This window comes from Arachis hypogaea, chromosome 19 (genome assembly GCF_003086295.3).
Source record: "Arachis hypogaea cultivar Tifrunner chromosome 19, arahy.Tifrunner.gnm2.J5K5, whole genome shotgun sequence".
Taxonomy (NCBI): domain Eukaryota; kingdom Viridiplantae; phylum Streptophyta; class Magnoliopsida; order Fabales; family Fabaceae; genus Arachis; species Arachis hypogaea.
This window is the reverse complement of record NC_092054.1, coordinates 60,417,158-60,438,069: the sequence shown is the minus strand read 5'-3', so window position 1 is coordinate 60,438,069 and position 20,912 is coordinate 60,417,158.

The following is a 20,912-nucleotide window of genomic DNA, read 5'->3' as shown; positions in this document are numbered from 1 at the left end:
AGATTATGATAGCCAATTATCATGAACATAAACACCACGTTCTAAATAACTAAGCTATAAGTTTAAAGTATTTTAACAAGGGATAAATAATAAAAGACTCTAAACCAAAAAAGGAAAGATTTTTCCTAATCTAAGCAACAAAATAATCCGTCAGTTGTTCAAACACGAACAATCCCCGGCAACGGCGCCAAAAACTTGGTAGCACAAATTGCGAATCACACTTTTCACAACTCGTACCACTAACCAGCAAGTGCACTGGGTCGTCCAAGTAATACCTTACGTGAGTAAGGGTCGAATCCCACGGAGATTGTTGGTTTGAAGCAATCTATGGTTATCTTGTAAATCTTAGTCAGGAAGTCGATTATGTTTATCAATTGAATTGTGAGTAACCAGTAGAGCATAAATTAAAAGTTACTTGTTGTGCAGTAATGGAGAATATGTTGGAGTTTTGGAGATGCTTTGTCTTCTGAATCTCTGCTTTCCTCTGTCTTCTTGTTCACGCACGCACGTCCCCCTATGGCAAGCTGTGTGTTGGTGGATCACCGTTGTCAATGGCTACCTTCCATCCTTCCAGTGAAAACTACGCTCACGCGCTCTGTCACAGCACGGCTAATCACCGGTTGGTTCTCGATCCGGTTGGAATAGGATTTACTATCCTTTTGCGTCTGTCACTAACGCCCAGCCTTCAGGAGTTTGAAGCTCGTCACAGTCATTCAATCCTTGAATCCTACTCGGAATACCACAGACAAGGTTTAGACTTTCCGGATTCTCATGAATGCCGCCATCAGTTCTAGCTTATACCACGGAGATTCTGATTAAGGAATCTAAGAGACACTCATTCAATCGGATATAGAATGGAGGTGGTTGTCAGGCACACGTTCATGGGTTGAGGAAGGTGATGAATGTCACAGATCATCACCTTCATCACAGTTAAGCGCGAATGAACATCTTAGATAGGAACAAGCGTAATTGAATGGAAAACAGGAATACTTGCATTAATTCATCGAGACACAGCAGAGCTCCTCACCCCCAACAATGGGGTTTAGAGACTCATGCCGTCAGAGAATACAAAGTTTAGATCTGAAATGTCATGAGATACAAAATAAGTCTCTAAAAGTTGTTTAAATACTAAACTAGTAGCCTAGGGTTACAAAATATGAGTGGACTATGATGGATGATGCAGATATCTACTTCTGGGGCCCACTTGGTGTGCCGGGGCCCACTTGGTGTGTGCTGGGGTGAGATTTCGTGCAGAGGCCATTTGTGGAGTTGAACGCCAGTTTTTATGCCAGTTTGGGCGTTCAACTCCAGTTTTTTATCCTTTTCTGGCGCTGAACGCCAGAATTGGGCAGAGAACTGGCGTTGAACGCCAGTTTACGTCGTCTATCCTTGTGCAAAGTATGGACTATTATATATTGCTGAAAAGCCCTGGATGTCTACTTTCCAACGCAATTGGAAGCACGCCATTTCGAGTTCTGTAGCTCCAGAAAATCCACTTTGAGTGCAGGGAGGTCAGAATCCAACAGCATCAGCAGTCCTTTTTCAGCCTGAATCAGATTTTTGCTCAGCTCCTTCAATTTCAGCCAGAAAAATACCTGAAATTACAGAAAAACACACAACTCATAGTAAAGTCCAGAAATATGAATTTTTCCTAAAAACTACTAGAAATAGACTAAAAACTAACTAAAACATACTCAAAACTATATGAAATTATCCCCAAAAAGCGTATAAAATATCCGCTCATCAACCATCCTGGATATATTCTATGATGGTGACGTTAAGAATTTTGCCAGTAATGAATGTCATAAAAACAGTCGCGTTGTAGATATAGTCTCTAAACCGACAAAAATTCCTTCGTACAAACGTTTTGGTTGTCACAAGTAACAAACCCCTTTGAAATTGATAACCAAGTATTCAAACCTCGAGTCGTTTTCTCAAGGAATTGCAGGGAAGTATGTTCTTATTATTGGTTATGAGTTTGTAAATTGGGGTTTAGGAAGTAAGGTGGGAATATGTTATATGACAAATAAAATAAAATAATAATAATAAAATAAAATCCCTTGACAAGGTATAAGAACGGAGGTCCTATCCTTATCAATTGTGATGAAATTTGGATTTTAATCTCACTTTTTTAACCTCTAACTATGAAGGTAGATCAAGTGGATTAATCAGCTTAATCCTCAGGTCCTAGTCAATTCCGATGGAAAGACTAGAGTTATTGGAGCAACTCCCAATTTCAACAACTCCTTTATTTGACAGCTCAAGCGTTACCAATTACTTAACCAAAGCCAAAAAGAAGAAAATATCTAAATTAAATAGCATCAATATAAATAAAGCAAAGCAAAATTAAATCTGAAAATTCCTCAAATTATATTAATAAAAGCAATCCAATCTAACATGAAAGATTTATGAATCAAATGGGCAACATAAGTAATTAACAAATAAAAGTATTAGAGTATCTAAAAGTAGAAGAGAAATAATAACTGAAGAACATTGAACCTGGGATTGAGAGTCACTCTAAAACTAAGAGAAATCCTCAATCCTAATCCTAAGAGAAAGGAGAGAACCTCTCTCTCTAAAAAACTACATCTACTCCTAAAATTGTGAATATGAAAGCCTTCTTATGAATGGATGCATTCCTCCACTTTATAGACTCTAATCTATGTTTTCTGGGTCGAGAACTGGGTCAGAAACAGCCCAGAATTCGCTGGTCTCGAATTCAAATGCGCTGATTTCCGTCACTGCGACGCGGCCGTATGGATCACGCGGTCGCGTCACCTAGCGTCAGGGGAACTATAGCATATTATATATCAAATCGAAGCCCTGGACGTTAACTTTCCAACGCAACTAGAACCGCGTCGTTTGGACCTCTGTAGCTAAAGAAATTAAAGATCACTCAATATCCAAAGCTCTCCGAAAACTATTATGAAAATTCCAAAAGAAAGCTTTCCGAAAAACTTAAATTCTATCCTATTTATACACTTTCTTCAAATGATCCTCAAGCCTTGAGTTGGGCCTTTGCTCTTGGTGGAATTGGATTGAAAGAGGTCTTGGTTGATTGCTCTTGAAGTTTGGAGAAGAACCAAAACGAACCAATTGAACCGGGTTTGAGTTTTGCAAAAGTTGGACCAAAAGTTTGAGCAAAAGTTAGGGGTCTAACTTTTGCTCCAACTTTTCATATCAGCTAACACCACTTTGCTGATATGAACGTTGGTGCCAACGTTAGGGGTCTAACTTTGGCCCTAACGTTGGCCTTACCTTGTGTGCTTGTGGCGCCAACGTTAGCCACCAAGTTAGCGGGCTAACGTTGGCGCAAACTTTTGCTCCTCCTTGTGATTTTCATGTGCCAACGTTAGCCACCAAGTTAGGGGGCTAACGTTGGCGCAAACTTTTGGTGCCCAGGGAGGTTTTCTTCATGCCAACGTTAGCCTCAAAGTTAGGGGGCTAACGTTGGCGCAAAGTTTTGGTGCCCAGGGGTGAATTTCATGTGCCAACGTTAGCCTCAAAGTTAGGGGGCTAACGTTGGCGCAAACTTTTGGTACCCAGGGAGTGATGTTCAAGTTCCAACGTTAGCCTCCAAGTTAGGGGGCTAACGTTGGGGCTAACTTTTCAACCAAAAGTTTGTGCAAAAGTTTGATGCTAACTTTAGGTCCAGCTTTTTGCTTCCTGGTTCAATTTCACTTATTCCATTGTCTTCTCTTTACTCCTAGCTATTCCTTCTTGCTTCAACCTTTCTCCAAGCTTTCTTCACCTATAATTAATCAACCAAACACATCAAAGCTATGCTTAAAATCATGAGATATTCATTCTTTCATAATATGTGACAATTATAGTATAAAACCTCATGAAATAGCATGAATTCATACATGGTTGATTCAATCAAGGGAAACATGAAAATATACCTAATTGGCTTGCTTGTAGCTCAAGAAAGTGCATAATTCTAATGAAAACAAAAGAAAAAGACTAGTTAAAATAGGCTAAGATGACTTTTCATCACAACACCAAACTTAAAGCTTGCTTGTCCTCAAGCAAGAAAAGATTTATTGAGAAGAAAGAATGAAATGGAAGAGGATGTTCATGCTAGCAAAGTATTATTGATAGTTCATGGGATTTTGTGTGGATTTGCAAATACTCACTTCTTATTGACTCCTAGGCCTAGAAAGTCTCCTTCAAGCTTCAAGTGACATACTGCTATGACCTCTCATTATTCCTTTATCCTTGGCTATTACTTTGTTCATAAGCTTTATTTGAGTGTCATGTGTAGCAAGTTCATTTTCTTTTCTTTATACTTGACACATTATTCACCATAGATACTTGGCTCACATTCCTTCTTAAAACATTGATGCCCAGCACCTCTTTGGGTTACTAAATGCCTTGTAGTTAGGTTGCTCTTGATAGTGGACTTTCAGCTGATGATCCCGGATTAGTTAACCCAAGTCACCGAGTGTTGATGCACTCCTAAGAGCTTACTAATCCAAGCAGATCCTAGCACAAAGACATCACAGGCATATATTTTAAAGTTCAAGCTATTGGTGTCTAGCTTTGTTTCTTTTTGTTTCCTTTTGTTCTGATCTCTTTTCTTTCCTCCTTTTTTGTTTTTCTTTCTAACCAAGGAATTTAATTGGGATTCATAGACAGTAGGCTACTCTCTACTTAGGAGGAGATATCCTGGCTCTTTATTCACTAAAAGTGAGCTATTATACAATCACACACATACCACCACTTACTTTTATTCTACTTCTATCTAACAGAGATCATCTTGCTTCACATTCAAACTGTTCTTTTATTGAACTTAAAGATGCAGGGGACAAACATGCTTTTTGTTAAGTGAAAGTAAACACACAAGCATACACATAGACTAGTTTACTTATTCTAAGAGAAGTTTGAATCTGTTTGAACTAAATGAACACTTTATCAAGACATCAATCAAAAGTATTTCTCAACAGTAAAGGTTAAGTATAGATACAACCTATTGGTTTGCATTTCTTTTGTTCTTCTTTCTGTTGTGCCCCTTTTTGAGTCTTTATGCATGGTATCTTCAATTGGTGGTTAACTCCCAGACTTAATTCCTTGCTACTTCTTCTGATTCACAGGTTAACTCTGGGCAAACTTTTGTGTCCTTGCTAAAGGTTATGATATTGAGACTAAACAAAACTAGTTAAGTTATTGAATAATCTGTTTGATTTCTTGGAACTAGCAATGTGTAGGAAGTTGGAATGTAATTTTAAATGAAATTTTGGTGGAGCACCAACTTAGCATCCTGCATTCTCCCTTAGATTGTTTTTGGTGTGTAACACTAAACTTAGCTCCTTGCAATATATAGCAGTTATCCAACACTTTTATTGAAAAAGTTATGAAAGGAAAACTACCTCAGGTTGGGTTGCCTCCCAACAAGCGCTCTTTTATTGTCACTAGCTTGACACCTTTCAATTCTTTTTAAGAGGGCTGTAGGTGTTGAACCTCTTTTTCCTTACCCCATTGTCCTCCCAAGTACAGCTTTGCTCTGTGACCATTTACTATGAATTGATTCTTCGTTGTCTCATCTAGCAGTTCAATATTCCCATAGGGAAAAATCTTTGTCACCAAGTATGGGCCAGTCCACTTAGACTTCAGTTTGCCAGGGAAGATTTTAAGCCTCGAATTATACAGGAGCACTTGCTGTCCTGGCTTGAATTCCTTCTTTGTGATCTTCTTGTCATGCCACTTCTTAGCTCTCTCCTTGTATGTCTTCGCACTTTCATAAGCCTCTAGTCTAAATTCGTCCAACTCATTTAGTTGTAACAACCTTTTTTCTCCTGCAGCTTGGGGATCAAGGTTGAGGAGTTTAGTGGCCCAAAAAGCTCTGTGTTCAAGCTCTACAGGGAGGTGGCAGGATTTGCCATACAATAGCTGAAAGGGTGACTTGCCAATAGGAGTTTTAAAGGCTGTCCTATACGCCCACAATGCATCCTTTAGCTTTCTAGCCCAATCTTTTCTTGTGATTCCCACTGTTTTCTCTAGGATCTTCTTTAATTCTCTATTTGCAAGTTCAGTTTGGCCGTTAGTCTGAGGATGGTAAGGTGTGGCTACTTTATGAATTACTCCATACTTGTAGAGGAGTTTCTCCATTTGTTTGTTGCAAAAGTGACTACCACCATCACTAATAAGACTCTTTGGCACTCCATACCTAGTGAAAATGTGTTTTTTTAGGAATTGGAGGACAATCTGTGCATCACAGGTAGTTGTGGCTATGGCTTCCACCCACTTTGAGACATACTCCACTGCTACCAAGATGTATCTAAAAGAATAAGAAGGAGGAAAAGGCCCCATGAAATCAATTCCCCATAGATCGAACAATTCTAATTCTAAGATAAAGTTTTGAGGCATCTCATTCCTTTTTGTTAATCCTCCTGCTTTCTGGCATTCATTACATTGGTGTACATATTCTCTGGCATCCTTGAAGATAGTTGGCCAATAGAAGCCACTCTGCAGTATTTTTGCGGCTGTTTTTTTTGGGCCAAAGTGTCCACCATAAGCTGAACCATGACAATGCCACAAGATGTCCCTGATTTCACTTTCGGGAACACACCTTCTGATTACTCCATCAGAGCATCTCTTGAACAAGAAGGGTTCATCCCATGAAAATTTCCTTGCTTCGTTGATCAACTTCTTCACTTGTTGCTTAGAGAACTCTTGCGGTATCTTCCTTCCCACTTTGTAATTTGCTATGTCAGCAAACCAAGGTGCTTGCTGGATCTGCAGAAGGTACTCATCTGGAAAGCTTTCATTTATGGGCTGGGATGCTTTTTGACTTGTTTCATGTGGCAACCTCGACAGATGATCAGCGACCTGATTTTCAGTGCCCTTCCTATCTCTTATCTCTATGTCAAATTCTTGTAGGAGCAATATCCACCTGATGAGTCTTGGTTTAGCATCCTGCTTTGACATTAAATACTTAAGTGCAGCATGATCAGTGTAAACCACAACTTTGGATCCTATTAGATATGATCTAAACTTATCAAATGCATAGACTACAGCTAGCAATTCTTTTTCTGTTGTGGTGTAATTTCTTTGGGCCTCATTCAACACTTTACTTGCATAATATATGACATGATGCAAATTTCCCTTCTTTTGCCCAAGTACAGCACCAATTGCAAGGTCACTTGCATCACACATGAGTTCAAAAGGTAATTCCCAATCTGGAGGTGTGATGATTGGTGCTGTTGTGAGTCTATTTTTTAAAGTTTCAAAGGCATGCTGGCAGTTTTCATCAAAAACAAAAGGGTTATCAAGCATTAACAGATTACTTAAAGGTTTGGCTATTTTTGAAAAGTCCTTGATAAACCTTCTGTAAAATCCGGCATGCCCCAAGAAACTTCTAACAGATTTCACATTAATTGGTGGAGGGAGTTTTTCTATGATCTCAACCTTTGCCTTATCAACCTCTATCCCCTTTTTTGAAACTTTATGGCCAAGAACAATCCCTTCTGGTACCATGAAATGGCATTTCTCCCAGTTTAAAACCAAATTAGTTTCTTGGCACCGTTTCAAGACAAGGGTTAAATGGTTTAGGCAAGCATTGAAATTATCACCAAAAACAGAGAAGTCATCCATGAAGACTTCTAAAAATTTTTCGACCATATCAGAGAAAATGGAGAGCATACACCTTTGAAATGTGGCAGGGGCGTTGCAGAGCCCAAAGGGCATCCTCCGATATGCAAAAACTCCAAATGGACATGTAAAGGCAGTTTTCTCTTGGTCCTTGGGGTCCACCACTATTTGATTATACCCAGAATATCCGTCCAAAAAGTAGTAATAGGCATGGCCGGCTAACCTTTCCAGCATCTGATCAATGAATGGGAGAGGGAAATGATCCTTCCTGGTGGCATCATTCAATCTTCTATAGTCTATGCACATCCTCCACCCAGTCACTGTTCTAGTAGGGATCAACTCATTCTTCTCATTAGTGATGACCGTCATTCCTCCCTTCTTTGGTACAACTTGAACCGGGCTTACCCATGGGCTGTCAGATATTGGGAAGATTATCCCTGCATTCCACAACTTCATTACTTCCTTCTGGACAACTTCCTTCATTGTGGGATTTAGCCTTCTTTGCGGTTGAACCACTGGTTTGGAATTATCTTCCAAGAGGATCTTATGCATACATACTGCAGGGCTGATTCCCTTCAGGTCATCAATGGTCCATCCTAAAGCATCTTTGTGAGCTTTGAGTACGTCAAGAAGTTCTCCTTCTTCCTTCTTTGTCAGGGATGAATTAATGATTACTGGGAAGCTCTCTGATGTGCCAAGGAATGCATATTTGAGATGGGTGGGTAAAGGTTTCAGTTCTTGTTTTCGTACATCTTCCTTCTTATCTTGTCTTTCATCCTGCTCAGTAGAGGTCTCAGCCACTTGTTCCTCTGTTGCCCCTTGATTTCCTTCTTGCTCTTGAAAATTTTCTTCCAATGTTTCTTCCACCAAACTGTCTATCATGTCCACTCTTACGTAATCCTCTTGCTCAGGAGCGTTTTGCATTGATCTGAACACGTTTATGACCATTTGTTCATTATGGACCCTGAAGGTCATTTCTCCTTTTTCTACATCAATGATGGCCCTTGCTGTGTGTAGAAATGGTCTTCCCAAAATGATTGAGTCGTTTCCTTCTTCTTCAGTGTCCAAAATTACAAAATCTGCTGGGAAAATAAACTCCCCAACCTTCACCAACAGATTCTCCACAATTCCATTGGGTGTCTTGATTGATCTGTCGGCCATGACTAGTGACATCCTGGTGGGTTTAAGCTCTTCTATGGCAAGTTTTCTCATCATTGAGAGAGGCATTAAATTGATGCTGGCACCCAGGTCACAGAGAGCCTTGTTGAGAATTATCTTGCCAATAGTGCATGAGACTACAAAGCTTCCCAGATCCTTAAGTTTTGGTGGAATACCCCGTTGAATCACAGCACTGCATTCCTCGGTGAGTAATACGGTTTCCCTTTCAAGCCAACTTTTTTTCTTGTTGATAAGATCCTTCAGAAACTTGGAATATAGAGGCATTTGCTCAAGTGCTTCAGCCAAGGGAATATTGATTTCCAGCTTCTTAAAAATCTCAAGGAATTTGTGAAAATGCTAGTCTTTAACCTCTTTGTTGAACCTCTAGGGATATGGCAGTGGAGGTGTGATGCTCTTTCCTATTTGCTGCTGTCCCTGAGCTACTTCCTTTGAGCTATGTGGCTGGTTGTCCTTCTCTTTAAGTTTCTCAGTGCCTTTGTTTGGCATCACAACTTGCTCCTTAGCCTCATCTGCCTTTGTTTGATTCTCATCCTCCGTTGGTTCTTTGATGTTCTCTGCTTGCTTCTTTGTAGTGTCATTGTTGCTTATCAATGTTCTCCCACTCCTTAATTGTATTGCCTTGCATTCCTCCTTGGGATTTGGAATTGTGTCACTGGGCAGTGAGTTTGAAGGTCTCTCAACAGATACTTGCTTGGAGAGTTGCCCCATCTGTCTCTCTAGGCTCTTCAGGGAGGCTTCCTGATTCTTGGTTACCATTTCCTGGTGTTTCAACATTTTGTCTATCATGGCCTCCAAGTGAGTGATTCTTTGGGCTTCAGGTGATACTTGAGGTGGGTTATGAGATGTGGGTGGTGGATGGTAGGCATTTTGGTTGGTGGGTTGGTTATTAGATTAGTATTGGTTGAGGTTGGGGTAGTTGTTTTGAGGTTTTCTGTAGGGGTTTTGGTTAGTTTGCTGCTGGTTGTGGTTTTGGTTGCTTCTTGGGTTGTGTTGGTTTGAGTTCCTCTGCCATGGTTGTTGGTTTTGGGTATGGTTATCTCCCCATCTGAGGTTTGGGTGGTTTTTCCAGGATGGATTGTATGTATCACCATACACTTCATTTGGTCCTTGGTTGTGCATATACTGTACTTGCTCTTGTTGTTGTTCTTCTTGAGTTTCTTCACTCTGTCCCCATGTGGTTGATGGTTGGCTGGTGTTAACTGCTGCAACTTAGAGACTATCAATCCTCTTGGCCATTTGCTCAAATTGTTGTTGAATTTGCTGCTGCATCATCTTGTTTTGAGCCAGGATTGAATCCACTCCTTCTAGCTCCATTACTCCTCTCCTTTGTGATGGTTGGCGGCCTCTTTGATGAGCAAAGAAATATTAGTTGTTGGACACCATATCAATGAGTTCTTGAGCCTCTTCTGCAGTTTTCATGAGTTGCAAGGAACCTCCAGCTGAATGATCCAAAGCTTCCTGGGATTTCAGTGTTAAGCCTTCATAGAAGTTTTGAAGCTTCTCCCACTCATTAAACATGGCCGGGGGACATTTCCTGATCAGAGCCTTGTACCTCTCCCATGCCTCATAGATGGGTTTGGCCTCCATTTGTGTAAATGTTTGTACCTCGGCCTTCAACCTTATAATCCTTTGAGGTGGGTAAAACTTGGCAAGAAACTTGGTTACCAAATCATCCCAGTTGTTGATGCTGTCCCTTGGAAAAGATTCCAACCATTGAGTGGCCTTGTCTCTGAGAGAAAATGGGAATAGCATCAGCTTGTAACTGTCAGGGGGCACTCCATTAGTTTTGACAGTGTTGCATATCCTCAAGAAAGTGGATAAATGTTGGTGTGGGTCCTCAAGTGGTCCTCCACCAAAAGAGCAATTGTTCTGAACCAAAGTGATGAGTTATGGTTTGAGTTCAAAATTGTTAGCATTGACATTTGGAGCCAAGATGCTGCTCCCACAATGTCTAGGATTTGCAAAGGTATAGGAAGCCAAAATTCTTCTCTGGGGTGGGTTGTCATTGTTGTTGTCTTCTCCACCTGGTGGATTGGTTAAATGTTCCTCCATCTCTTGGAATTCTTCGTCTGATTCCTCTTCTCCAACAATATTTTTCCCTCTTTCAGCTCTTCTTAACCTCCTGAGAGTTCTTTCGTCTTGTTCATGAAAATTGGGTATGGTTCTTCTCGTACCTGACATACAAGCAGAGCATGAGAAATGCACAAAACCAGTGACACTTCAATTTACTGCCAGATTGAAGTGTTAGTTAGATTAAGCAAAAATCAAACAGTTAGTGGGTTAGTCGAAAATTAAAGAAAAAGTGCTTGATCTAGATCACCACTTCACTTAATCATTGTCAATCTAATCAATCCCCGGCAACGGCGCCAAAAACTTGATGAGTATTTTGGTGAAAAATAAATTTCCTCCAAAACACACAAATCTAACCGGCAAGTGCACCGGGTCGTATCAAGTAATAAAAACTCACGGGAGTGAGGTCGATCCCACAGGGATTGAAGGATTGAGCAATTTTAGCTTAGTGGTTAATTTAGTCAAGCGAATCAAGATTTAGTTGAGTGTTTTGTGATTTGCAGAAATTAAATTGCATGAAATTAAAGAGAGCAGGAAATTAAATTGCTGAATCTTAAAGAACAAGAAATTAAATGGCAGAAACTTAAAGTGCAAGAAATGTAAATTGCGGAAACTTAAAGTGCAAGAAATGTAAATGGCTCGAAATGTAAAGGGAATTGGGGCTTGGATTTAAACAAGGAAAAGTTAAATTGCATTAAACAGAAGAGTAAAAGGGAATTGGGATTGAATCGGATCCGAAACAGAAAAGTAAATGAACATATAAAGCAGTAAACAGAGAATTGAAATGGGAAATCAGATCTCAGGACCCAGAGACTAGAAAGCCAAGTCTAGATCTCAATGCCTTCCTAGATCCAACAAGAACAATTGCAAGGGAGTTGAAAATTGTAAGGCAGGTAGATGAGAAGCAAGTAACAGAAACGGAAATTAAATTGCAGTAAACAAAGCAGAGAGATCCAAGGATGAGATTGAAACAGAATTTCTTCAATTCTCCAACCCAAAATCCAAGACAATTGTAATTGAAATTGAAAGCAATAAAACTGAGAGGAAGAGAAGTGAATTCTCCTTCCCCAAGACAAAGAAATTAAAGATCACTCAATATCCAAAGCTCTCCGAAAACTATTATGAAAATTCCAAAAGAAAGCTTTCCGAAAAACTTAAATTCTATCCTATTTATACACTTTCTTCAAATGATCCTCAATCCTTGAGTTGGGCCTTTGCTCTTGGTGGAATTGGGTTGAAAGAGGTCTTGGTTGATTGCTCTTGAAGTTTGGAGAAGAACCAAAACGAACCAATTGAACCGGGTTTGAGTTTTGCAAAAGTTGGACCAAAAGTTTGAGCAAAAGTTAGGGGTCTAACTTTTGCTCCAACTTTTCATATCAGCTAACACCACTTTGCTGATATGAACGTTGGTGCCAACGTTAGGGGGTCTAACTTTGGCCCTAACGTTGGCCTTACCTTGTGTGCTTGTGGCGCCAACGTTAGCCACCAAGTTAGGGGGCTAACGTTGGCGCAAACTTTTGCTCCTCCTTGTGATTTTCATGTGCCAACATTAGCCACCAAGTTAGGGGGCTAACGTTGGCGCAAACTTTTGGTGCCCAGGGAGGTTTTCTTCATGCCAACGTTAGCCTCAAAGTTAGGGGGCTAACATTGGCGCAAACTTTTGGTGCCCAGGGGTGAATTTCATGTGCCAACGTTAGCCTCAAAGTTAGGGGGCTAACGTTGGCGCAAACTTTTGGTACCCAGGGAGTGATGTTCAAGTTCCAACGTTAGCCTCCAAGTTAGGGAGCTAACGTTGGGGCTAACTTTTCAACCAAAAGTTTGTGCAAAAGTTTGATGCTAACTTTAGGTCCAGCTTTTTGCTTCCTGGTTCAATTTCACTTATTCCATTGTCTTCTCTTTACTCCTAGCTATTCCTTCTTGCTTCAACCTTTCTCCAAGCTTTCTTCACCTATAATTAATCAACCAAACACATCAAAGCTATGCTTAAAATCATGAGATATTCATTCTTTCATAATATGTGACAATTATAGTATAAAACCTCATGAAATAGCATGAATTCATACATGGTTGATTCAATCAAGGGAAACATGAAAATCTACCTAATTGGCTTGCTTGTAGCTCAAGAAAGTGCATAATTCTAATGAAAACAAAAGAAAAAGACTAGTTAAAATAGGCTAAGATGACTTGTCATTACCTCATTAAAGGAAATCATGCCTGGCGATTTTTAAGGCTCATTAGGCCCAATTTCAAGCTGTTTCTGCATAGAAAAGACCCAAGGATGCTAGGGGGAAAATGGGGGATCACTCATTTTACACTAGGACATAATTTTTAGTTAGTTTTTGGTTCTTTTGTTATTCTAGAGGGAGAAACCCTTGTTCTTCTCTAGATCTAGTTTTAATTTGATCTTCCCTTGTTGATTTGTGACTTGGATCTTGTTAATTACTAGTTTTAATTGTTCAATTTGAATTCGTTGTTACAATTTTGCTTATATCTTGTGATAGTTTATGAATTCTTGTCAATTGTCATTTTATACCCATTTCATGAATGTTGTGAATCTTGACTTGTTGATGTTACATTGATGATTTCTATGTTTAGCTTTGTTGTTTGGATGATCATATGTTGATAATTGTTAGTGGGTACTTGTAGATTTCAATTTAATTGCTATTTTGAACATGTCTTTTGTTAATGCTTACCAAGTGGTTGATGAATTGTTTACTTTGATTATGGAGTAGTCTTCTTTACTCTTGGCCTAGGTCAAGGGAATTGGGTAAACTTGAGTCATTGGGTCTAATGGATTTGATGATTTGGGAGCCCTAGGTGGTCAATTTGATACTCATTGACGCCAACCCACTACTAATCTAATTAGTAGGTAGGTTGGGACTTATGGGTTGATGTGATCAAAGCCATTTGACGTACTTCAAGTCTAGGAGTAGATATCACGTACTTAAGACTTTGAGAGTAGACTTAATAAGCTTGGTTCCTCATAATTGTCAAGATATAATTGTTAGACAAGGATGGTGGCCCCAATTCCCAAGCCTAGCCAAGAGTTGCTTTTATTATTCATATTTGAAAATCAATTTCCTCAACCAATTGCTTTAGTTGTAGTTACTTGTTTGGGTTATAATAAGATTAAGTGGAATGTTGTTTATTCATTGAACTTGCTCATGTTTTTCTTAGTTAATTGAACTAGTTGTTGCATTTTAAGATTATTTGCTTGTTAAGATTCCCATTTATTTTCATGCTCATAACTCACAACCCCGAATTTCTAACCAATGTTGAACCACATGTTTGCCCATTCCTTGTGAGATGACCCGAGGTTTGAATACTACGGTTATTTCTATTGGGGTTGAACTTGTGACAACCAGATCCCTCTTCTAAATTTGACCCCCGAGGATTGTTGTTGGTAGAGCTATACTTGCAACCCGACCTTATTGGAGAAAATCTTTACCAATACACCCATGGGGCGCCTATCAAGGACCTGACAAAATTTTTCGAAAAAGAAGAAGACATGGCCGAACCTAACAACAATGGTGGAGATGCAAGGAAGATGCTTGGTGACTTTGTTTCACCCTCTTCTGACTTCTGTGGAAGGAGCATCTCAATTCCTGCAATTGGAGCAAACAATTTTGAGCTTAAGCCTCAATTAGTTTCTCTAATGTAGCTGAATCGCAAGTTTCATGGACTTCCATTGGAAGATCCTCATCAGTTTTTAGCTGAATTCTTGCAAATCTGTGACACTATTAAGACCAATGGGGTTAATCCTGAGGTCTACAGACTTATGCTTTTTCTCTTTGCTGTAAGAGACAGAGCTAGGACATGGTTGGACTCACAACCTAAAGAAAGCCTGAACTCTTGGGAAAAGCTGGTCAATGCCTTCTTGGCAAAGTTCTTTCCACCTTAAAAATTGAGTAAGCTTAGAGTAGAAGTCCAGACCTTCAGACAGAAGGAAGGCAAATCCCTCTATTAAGCTTGGGAAAGATACAAGCAGTTGATCAGAAGGTGTCCTTCTGACATGCTTTCAGAATGGAGCATCATATACATATTCTATGATGGTCAGTCTGAACTGTCCAAGATGTCATTGGACAACTCTGCTGGAGGATCTCTTCATCTGAAGAAGATGCCTGAAGAAGCCCAGGAACTCATTGAAATGGTTGCAAATAACCAATTCATGTACACTTCTGAAAGAAATCCTGTGAATAATGGAACAACTCAGAAGAAAGGAGTTCTGGAGATTGATACTCTGAATGCCATACTGGCTCAGAATAAAATATTGACTCAGCAAGTCAATATGATTTTTCAGAGTCTGTCTGGAATGCAAGCTGCATCAGGCAGTACTAAGGAGGAAGAAGCCTATGATCCTGAGAATCCTGCAATGGCAGAGGTGAATTACATGGGAGAATCCTATGGAAACACCTACAATCGTTCATGGACGAATCATCCTAATCTCTCATGGAAGGATCAATAGAAGCCTAATCAAGGCTTCAATAATAATAATGGTGGAAGAAACAGGTTTGGCAATAGCAAACCTTTTCCATCATCTTCTCAGCAACAGACAGAGAACTCTAAGCAGAGCCACTCTGACTTAGCAACTATAGTCTCTGATCTATCTAAGACCACTCTCTGTTTCATGACTGAAATAAGGTCCTCTATCAGTAATTTAGAGGCACAAGTGGATCATCTGAGTAAGAAAATTACTGAAACTCCAATTAGTACTCTCCCAAGTAATACAGAAGAGAATCCAAAAAGAGAGTGCAAGGCCATTACTATAACCAACATGGCCGAACCTGGAGAGGAAGAAAAGGTAGTGATTTCCAATGGAGAAGACCTCAATGGACATCCACTAGCCACTAAGGAGTTCCCTATTGAGGAACCAAAGGAATCTGAGGCTCATACAGAGACCATAGAGATTCCATTGAACCTACTTCTGCCATTCATGAGCTCTGATGAGTATTCTTCCTCTGAAGAGGATGAAGACATTACTGAAGAGCAAGTTGTTAAGTACCTGGGAGCAATCATGAAGTGGAATGCCAAGTTATTTAGTAATGAGACTTGGGAAGATGAACCCTCATTGCTCATCAATAAACTAAATGATCTGGTTCAACTGAAATTACTTTAGAAGAAACAAGATCCTGGAAAGTTCTTAATACCTTGTACCATAGGCACCATGACCTTTGAGAAGGCTCTGTGTGACCTTGGGTCAAGTATAAACCTCATGCCCCTCTCTGTAATGGAGAAACTAGGGATCCTTGAGGTGCAAGCTGCAAGAATCTCACTAGAGATGGCAGACAATTCAAGGAAACAGGCTTATGGACTTGTAGAGGATATCTTGGTAAAGGTTGAAGGCCTTTACATCCCTGCTGACTTCATAATCCTGGACACTGGGAAGAAAAATGATGAATCCGTCATCCTTGGCAGACCCTTCCTAGCCACAGCAAAAGCTGTGATTGATGTTGACAGAGGAGAGTTGGTCCATCAACTGAATGAGGACTACCTTATGTTTAAAGCTAAAGAATCTCCTTCTGTACACATGGAGAAGAAGCATGACAAGCTTCTCTCAATGCAGAGTCAAACAGAGCCCCCACATTCAAGCTATTGACATTAAAGAAGCACTTGTTGGGAGGCAACCCAATTTTTACTTATCTATATTAAATTTCTATTGTTATTTTATATTTTCTTTAGGTTGATTATCATGTGAAGTCATAAAAACAACTAAAAAATCAAAAAACAGAATGAAAAATAGCATTGAAAATAGCACACCCTGGAGGATGAGCTTACTGGCATTTAAACGCCAGTAAGGGTAGCAAAATGGGCGTTAAACGCCCAGTCTGGCACCATTCTGGGCGTTCAACGCCAGAAAAGGAAGAAAAGTTGTCGTTTAACGCCAGAAAGGGGAGAAAAGCTGGCCTTAAATGCCAGAAATCGGCAGCAAACTCGCGTTTAATGCCTGGATTGGCACTCCAAGGAGCGTTTGCACGCCAAAATGGTGCAGGGATAAGAAAGCCTTGACACCTCATGATCTGTGGATCCCACAGGATCCCCACCTACCTTAACTCTCTCTCTCTCTTCTTCACACCTTCCCATACCACCCACCTCACAATTCAAAATCCTTTCCCTCCCACACCCAACCCCTAATACACGAACCCTACCCTTCTCTCCACTCCTATATAAATCCCTCCTTACCACCTTCTTTCCACACATCATAAACACTCCTTCCCCCACTCCCCCCGGTGGCCGAACCACTCACACCTCTATTTTCTTCCTCTTCTACTTCCCTCTTTCTTCTTTTGCTCGAGGACGAGCAAACCTTCCAAGTTTGGTGTGGTAAAAGCGTTGCTTTTTGTTTTTCCATAACCATTTATGACACCTAAGGCCAGAGAAATCTCTAGAAAGAGGAAAGGGAAGGCAAAATCTTCCTCCTCTGAGTCATGAGAGATGGAAAGATTCATCTCAAAGGTCCATCAAGACCACTTCTATGAAGTTGTGGCCAAGAAGAAGGTGATCCCTGAGGTCCCTTTCATTCTCAAAAGGAATGAGTATCCGGAGATCCGACATGAGATTCGAAAAAGAGGTTGGGAAGTTCTCACCAACCCCATTCAACAAGTCAGAATCTTAATGGTTCAAGAGTTCTATGCTAATGCATGGGTCACCAAAAACCATGATCAAAGTGTGAAACCGAACCCAAAGAATTGGCTTATAATGGTTCGGGGGAAATACTTAGATTTCAGTCCGGAAAATGTAAGGTTGGCATTCAACTTGCCAATGATGCAAGGAGATGCATGCCCCTACACTAGAAGGGTCAACTTTGATCAAAGGTTGGACCAAGTCCTCATGGACATATGTGTGGAAGGAGCTCAGTGGAAAAGAGACTCCAAAGGCAAGCCAGTTCAACTAAGAAGGCGTGATCTCAAACCCGTAGTTAGGGGATGGTTGGAGTTCATCCAACGCTCAATCATTCCTACTAGCAACCGGTCTGAAGTTACCATAGACCGAGCTATCATGATCCATAGCATCATGATTGGAGAGGAAATAGAAGTTCATGAGGTCATATCTCTAGAACTCTACAAAGTGGCTGACAAAACCTCCACTTTGGCAAGGTTAGCCTTCCCCCATCTCATTTGTCACCTATGCAATTTAGGTGGAGTTATCATAGAGAAAGATATCTTCATTGAAGAGGACAAGCCCATCACTAAGAGAAGGATGAAGCAAATAAGAGAGTCCACTTATAGACCTCAACAAGAGCATGAGGAAGTCCCTCATCAAGAAATCCCTGAGATGCCTCAAGGGATGCATTTTCCTCCACACAACTATTGGGAGCAAATCAACACCTCCTTAGGAGAACTGAGTTCCAACATGGGATAACTAAAAATGGAGCACCAAGAGCACTCCATTATTTTCCATGAAATTAGAGAGGATCAAATAGCCATGAGGGAAGAGCAACAAAGGCAAGGAAGAGACATTGAGGAGCTCAAGCACTCCATAAGATCTTCAAGAGGAAGAACTAACCGCCATCACTAAGGTGGACCCGTTCTTTAATTTCATTGCTCTTATTTTTCTGTTTTTTGAAAATTGTGCTTTATGTTTTTCCTATGTTTGTGTCTTTATTACATGATCATTAGTGTCTAGTATCTATGCCTTAAAGCTATGAATGTCCTATGAATCCATCACCTTTCTTAAATAAAAAAATGTTTTCTAAAAAAGAAAAAGAAGTACATGAATTTTGAATTTTAAAATAGTTTAATTATTTTGATGTGGTGGCAATACTTTTTGTTTTTCTAAATGAATGCTTGAACAGTGCATATTTTTGAATTTGTTGTTTATGAATGTTAAAATTGTTGGCTCTTGAAAGAATAAAGAAAAAGGAGAAATGTTATTGATAATCTGAAAAATCATAAAATTGATTCTTGAAGCAAGAAAAAGCAGTGAATAGACAAAGCTTGCGAAAAAAAATAAAAAAATAAAAATAAAAATAAAAAAAGAGGCAAAAAAAAAAGAGAAAAAAAGAAAAAGAAAAAGCAAGCAGAAAAAACCATTAACCCTTTAAACCAAAAGGCAAAGGTAGAAAAAGGATCCAAGGCTTTGAGCATTACTGGATAGGAGGGCCCACAGGAATAAAATCCTGGCCTAAGCGGCTAAACCAAGCTGTCCCTAACCATGTGCTTGTGGCGTGAAGGTTTCAAGTGAAAGCTTGAGACTGAGCGGTTAAAGTCTTGGTCCAAAGCAAAAAGAGCGTGCTTAAGAGCTCTGGACACCTCTAATTGGGGACTCTAGCAAAGCTGAGTCACAATCTGAAAAGGTTCACCCAGTTATGTGTTTGTGGCATTTATGTATCCGATGGTAATACTGGAAAACAAAATGCTTAGGGTCATGGCCAAACTCATAAAGTAACTGTGTCCAAGAATCAACATATTGAACTAGGAGAATCAATAACACTATCTGAATTCTGAGTTCCTATAGATGCAAATCATTCTGAACTTCAAAGGATAAAGTGAGATGCCAAAACTGTTCAGAAGCAAAAAGCTAATAGCCCCGCTCATCTAATTAAGACTGATCTTCATAGATGTTTTCATAATTTATTTTATATTCTCTTCTTTTTATCCTATCTTGTTTTTAGTTGCTTGGGGACAAGCAACAATTTAAGTTTGGTGTTGTCATGAGGGGATAATTTATACGCTTTTTGGCATTGTTTTTACATAGTTTTTAGTATGTTTTTATTATTTTTTATTATATTTTTATTAGTTTTTAAAGAAAAATCACATTTCTAGACTTTACTATGAGTTTGTGTATTTTTCTATGATTTCAGGTATATTTTGGCTGAAATTGAGGGACCTGAGCAAAAATCTAATTCAGAGGCTGAAAAAGGACTGCAGATGCTGTTGGATTTTGACCTCCCTGCACTCGAAGTGGACTTTCTAGAGGTACAAAGACCCAATTGGAGTGCTCTCAATTGCGTTGGAAAGTAGACATTCTGGGCTTTCCAGCAATATATAATAGTTCATACGTTGCCTGAGATTTGATGGCCCAAACTGGCGTTCAAAGTCAGCCCAAGGAATTTTGGCGTAAAACGCCCAAACTGGCACCAGAATTGGAGTTAAACGCCCAAACTGGAACCAAAGCTGGCGTTTAACTCCAGAAACAGCCTAAGCACGAAAAAGTTTTAATGCTCAGCCCAAGCACACACCAAGGGGCCCCAGAAGTGGATTTCTGCATCATTAACTTATTTCTGTAAACCCTAGGCCATTAGTTCATTATAAATAGGACCTTTTACTATTGTATTTACACGCTTTTTATCATCTCTGGACGTTTAGTCCTTAGACCTTTGGTATGGAGGCTGGCCATTCGGCCATGCCTAAACCTCTTTTACTTATGTACTTTCAACGGTGGAGTTTCTACACTCCATAGATTAAGGTGTGGAGCTCTGCTGTTCTTCATGAATTAATGCAATTACTACTATTTTTCTATTCAATTCACGCCTCCTTCTTGTCTAAGATATTCACTCGCACTTCAACCTTATGAATATGATGATCCGTGACACTTATCATCATTCTCACTTATGAACGCGTGCCTGACAAACACTTCCGTTCTATCTGCAATAGCTTGAGTGCGTATCTCTTGGGTTTCTAATCTAAGATTAGAACCTTCGTGGTATAGGCTAGAATTATTGGCGGCCATTCCTGAGATCCGGAAAGTCTAAACCTTGTCTGTGGTATTTTGAGTAGGATCTGGGATGGGATGACTGTGACGAGCTTCAAACTCGCGAGTGTTGGATGTAGTGACAGACGCAAAAGGATCAATGGATCCTATTCCAACATGAGTGAGAACCGATAGATGATTAGCCGTGCGGTGACAGCGCATTTAGACCATTTTCACTGAGAGGACGGACGGTAGCCATTGACAACGGTGATCCCCCAACATACAGCTTGCCATGGAAGGAGGTAACGCATGGTTGGAAGAAAGGCAGTAGGAAAGCAGAGGTTCAGAAGGAACAAAGCATCTTCATACGCTTATCTGAAATCCTACCAATGAATTACATAAGTGCTTCTATCTTATTTTCTGTTTTACTTATATTTCAATTA